The sequence below is a fragment of the Schistocerca serialis genome, unplaced genomic scaffold, assembly GCF_023864345.2.
Source record: "Schistocerca serialis cubense isolate TAMUIC-IGC-003099 unplaced genomic scaffold, iqSchSeri2.2 HiC_scaffold_1155, whole genome shotgun sequence".
Lineage (NCBI taxonomy): Eukaryota > Metazoa > Arthropoda > Insecta > Orthoptera > Acrididae > Schistocerca > Schistocerca serialis.
This window is the reverse complement of record NW_026047354.1, coordinates 92,501-97,500: the sequence shown is the minus strand read 5'-3', so window position 1 is coordinate 97,500 and position 5,000 is coordinate 92,501. Positions and strand designations below refer to the sequence as shown.

The following is a 5,000-nucleotide window of genomic DNA, read 5'->3' as shown; positions in this document are numbered from 1 at the left end:
TGGAAGAACATCCAGTGCATCCTCTCCGCCACATGACACAATCCACACTATCATTACCAGACCGGGAGGTCCACCCAGAAAACACAATATCCCACCCTTCCGACATCCGCACATTGCTCAGCTAAGCCACGAACACCCACACATGTCCTACACAGTGGTGCACCCAACATCACAATACTGCCTCCTGTCACAGCACACAAACAATGGCAGGAATGAAAGACACAGATCTGCCACAACCATGGAATCGGAGCGCCGCCTGTCATGAGCCAAAAGTGCATCCTGACGTGACAAATCGGATAATACCGCAGGCATCCAATTACGATAATCACTATCAACGAACCTGCCGCCCCCCCCCCCAATACACCTTTCCCTACAACAATGTGTATCTGAACCTACGCTATATCGTACCTTAACCTAACCTATATCGTACCTTAACCTAACCTATATCGTACCTTAACCTAACCTATATCGTACCTTAACCTAACCTATATCGTACCTTAACCTAACCTATATCGTACCTTAACCTAACCTATATCGTACCTTAACCTAACCTATATCGTACCTTAACCTAACCTATATCGTACCTTAACCTAACCTATATCGTACCTTAACCTAACCTATATCGTACCTTAACCTAACCTATATCGTGCCTTAACCTAACCTATATCGTGCCTTAACCTAACCTATATCGTGCCTTAACCTAACCTATATCGTGCCTTAACCTAACCTATATCGTGCCTTAACCTAACCTATATCGTGCCTTAACCTAACCTATATCGTGCCTTAACCTAACCTATATCGTGCCTTAACCTAACCTAATTTGTGCCTTAACCTAACCTAATTTGTGCCTTAACCTAACCTAATTTGTGCCTTAACCTAACCTAATTTGTGCCTTAACCTAACCTAATTTGTGCCTTAACCTAACCTAATTTGTGCCTTAACCTAACCTAATTTGTGCCTTAACCTAACCTAATTTGTGCCGTAACCTAACCTAATTTGTGCCGTAACGTAACCCATGTTGTGCCGTAACGTAACCCATGTTGTGCCGTAACGTAACCCATGTTGTGCCGTAACGTAACCCATGTTGTGCCGTAACGTAACCCATGTTGTGCCGTAACGTAACCCATGTTGTGCCGTAACGTAACCCATGTTGTGCCTTAACCTAACCCATGTTGTGCCTTAACCTAACCCATGTTGTGCCTTAACCTAACCCATGTTGTGCCTTAACCTAACCCATGTTGTGCCTTAACCTAACCCATGTTGTGCCTTAACCTAACCCACGTTGTGCCTTAACCTAACCCATGGTGTGCCTTAACCTAACCCATGGTGTGCCTTAACCTAACCCATGGTGTGCCTTAACCTAACCCATGTTGTGCCTTAACCTAACCCATGTTGTGCCTTAACCTAACCCATGTTGTGCCTTAACCTAACCCATGTTGTGCCTTAACCTAACCCATGTTGTGCCTTAACCTAACCCATGTTGTGCCTTAACCTAACCCATGTTGTGCCTTAACCTAACCCATGTTGTGCCTTAACCTAACCCATGTTGTGCCTTAACCTAACCCATGTTGTGCCTTAACCTAACCCATGTTGTGCCTTAACCTAACCCATGTTGTGCCTTAACCTAACCCATGTTGTGCCTTAACCTAACCCATGTTGTGCCTTAACCTAACCCATGTTGTGCCTTAACCTAACCCATGTTGTGCCTTAACCTAACCCATGTTGTGCCTTAACCTAACCCATGTTGTGCCTTAACCTAACCCATGTTGTGCCTTAACCTAACCCATGTTGTGCCTTAACCTAACCCATGTTGTGCCTTAACCTAACCCATGTTGTGCCTTAACCTAACCCATGTTGTGCCTTAACCTAACCCATGTTGTGCCTTAACCTAACCCATGTTGTGCCTTAACCTAACCCATGTTGTGCCTTAACCTAACCCATGTTGTGCCTTAACCTAACCCATGTTGTGCCTTAACCTAACCCATGTTGTGCCTTAACCTAACCCATGTTGTGCCTTAACCTAACCCATGTTGTGCCTTAACCTAACCCATGTTGTGCCTTAACCTAACCCATGTTGTGCCTTAACCTAACCCATGTTGTGCCTTAACGTAACCCATGTTGTGCCTTAACGTAACCCATGTTGTGCCTTAACCTAACCTATAATGTGCCTTAACCTAACCTAAAGTGCGCCGTAACCTAAACTATATTGCGCCTTAACCTGACGCACGTTGTCGCTGAACCTGCTCTGTAATTGTTATGCAACCCGTTAAAGTAGTGTAGTGTTGCCTAACCGCAACCCTCGCAATATAGTTCGCTACTCGCACTGCCCGGTCCCCTGTGTATCGCGTCATGTTAAACACCTTGCAGGTGTTGCTGACTTTCCACATGCTCCTGCTATACACTGTAGTGTGGATAGCAGCAGGACGTACATGCCCCCCCCCCTTCCCCCCTGCCTTAGCAAGCTGGTCGGTGAGAAGTTTGCATGTTCAATGCCCTTCGCATGCCGACGTACTCAGCCTACGTTGTGGTACGGCCTGTCACCTGTCCGCCGATGTACGCAAAACCCACAAACTGTACTGCACATTGCTCCGTATGTACTGAATGATACATCGTGGCCCATGTGACCGTATGACGACAGCGCCTAGCAACGGCGGACCATACAGTCCAAATATTGTGCACGCAGCTACGTGTCGTCTCCCTATAAGAGCTGGATTGCAGTGTGGTACGCCATACAGACGTGTGGGAGGAACGGACGCCCTGGATGGCGATCAGCATGAGCAGTCTGTTGATGTAGTGGAGCGTGTATTCGGACGTAGTCGTCTCTTCTCACACACCGTGATAGCATGTTGCACCGCGTTCCACATCTGCGACATGCTGCAGAGGCGGGCTGACAGTCGTTCGCGCAATGGACACCGCATACGTACGGGGTCTACCTTCCACGTGTTCTCTAGGCGTGCACATGTTGTTGCGTCTATGTGGGCAGACGTAGTGTGTTGTGACACCTGACACAGGCATGCAATACTCGTTGCAAATGGCGATGGACGTGTACGTTTGCTGGTGACGTTACGCAAATGAACAACCGGTAACCCGTTGTGGTGCGGTTGTTCTCGCTAGAGGTGAATCAGTGTTGGCGACGATCGGTCGAGCTATTAACCGGTTGTTTCAGGGATACCCACCATGCCCACGAACGTGAAAGGGGACCCACCATGCCCACGAACGTGAAAGGGGGATCTGGGTGTGAGGCGATACGCGGCGGTGGCTGGGTGGGACCGTCCCCGGCCGGTGAGGGGGGGCCGCCCGGCGTGCTGGCAGCGCGGTGCGTGGGCGCACGCGCTACAGCCGGCTGGTGGGGGCGGCCGGTGGCAGGCGCGCCGGCCGACGGACGCGGCAGGCGGCGCAGCTGCGCGCCGGCGCCCCCTGCTCGCGGCGCCTTGCGGCCAAAGTAGGTCCTCGCGGGCCCGGTGCGAAGCGCGGTGGCCATCTGCAGTGTGCTGGTCCGATTGAGGACTTTGTGCGCTGAGGATGCGCCGCCGCCCGGCGCTCGGCGCCGCGACGCCGTCTGCTGCTCGGTCGCCCCAGCGGTTCTCGCAGGTGGTTTGTATCGCAGCTGTGCGGACGTGTTGGCGCGTGCGCTGTGCTGGGAGAGTTCGCTTCGGCACCCAAGTAGGGCTTTTGTCCTTCTGTGGCGCTGGCGTTGGAGCTGCCGGTCACCGTAGGTGGCGCGTGTTGTCTCCCGCCGGCAATGCCACGACAGCACGCTCCCGGGCCTCTGTCGGCAGCGGCAAGCTCAGTTGGGAGCACGGGTGGTCGCACCTAAAGCGTCTACTCGCCTAACTCCGGGCGATTGCGCCTCTCTCGAACCCGACCAAGTACTTAGGACGGCGCTGCGCGCCGCCGGGACCTGAGAGGGTTTCGAGGTGTGTTGTGCAGGGGAGCTCAGCCTCCTCCTGTTTGCAGAATAATTGAGCGGACGCTTGCGTGTTCGCGCGGGCCCCCGGGACACACTCCCGGGCGGCCGGCTGCTCAGCTCTAGTTGACGCAGCTCCCTGGTTGATCCTGCCAGTAGTCATATGCTTGTCTCAAAGATTAAGCCATGCATGTCTCAGTACAAGCCGCATTAAGGTGAAACCGCGAATGGCTCATTAAATCAGTTATGGTTCCTTAGATCGTACCCACGTTACTTGGATAACTGTGGTAATTCTAGAGCTAATACATGCAAACAGAGTCCCGACCAGAGATGGAAGGGACGCTTTTATTAGATCAAAACCAATCGGTCGGCTCGTCCGGTCCGTTTGCCTTGGTGACTCTGAATAACTTAGGGCTGATCGCACGGTCCTCGTACCGGCGACGCATCTTTCAAATGTCTGCCTTATCAACTGTCGATGGTAGGTTCTGCGCCTACCATGGTTGTAACGGGTAACGGGGAATCAGGGTTCGATTCCGGAGAGGGAGCCTGAGAAACGGCTACCACATCCAAGGAAGGCAGCAGGCGCGCAAATTACCCACTCCCGGCACGGGGAGGTAGTGACGAAAAATAACGATACGGGACTCATCCGAGGCCCCGTAATCGGAATGAGTACACTTTAAATCCTTTAACGAGTATCTATTGGAGGGCAAGTCTGGTGCCAGCAGCCGCGGTAATTCCAGCTCCAATAGCGTATATTAAAGTTGTTGCGGTTAAAAAGCTCGTAGTTGGATTTGTGTCCCACGCTGTTGGTTCACCGCCCGTCGGTGTTTAACTGGCATGTATCGTGGGACGTCCTGCCGGTGGGGCGAGCCGAAGGCGTGCGACCGCCTCGTGCGTGCTCGTGCGTCCCGAGGCGGACCCCGTTGAAATCCTACCAGGGTGCTCTTTATTGAGTGTCTCGGTGGGCCGGCACGTTTACTTTGAACAAATTAGAGTGCTTAAAGCAGGCAAGCCCGCCTGAATACTGTGTGCATGGAATAATGGAATAGGACCTCGGTTCTATTTTGTTGGTTTTCGGAACCCGAGGTAATGA

The 5,000-nt window shown here is 52.1% G+C and overlaps 1 non-coding gene across 1 annotated transcript in view; it reads left to right on the top strand.

Moving 5' to 3' along the window:
• Positions 1–4,043: 4,043 nt before the first annotated feature.
• The window catches only part of LOC126432817 (small subunit ribosomal RNA), a 1,909-nt gene continuing 952 nt past the window's right edge, over positions 4,044–5,000 (top strand). Inside the window, exon 1 of the ribosomal RNA XR_007578252.1 lies at positions 4,044–5,000. This exon is cut by the window's right edge and continues 952 nt beyond it. This is a non-coding gene — a ribosomal RNA (small subunit ribosomal RNA).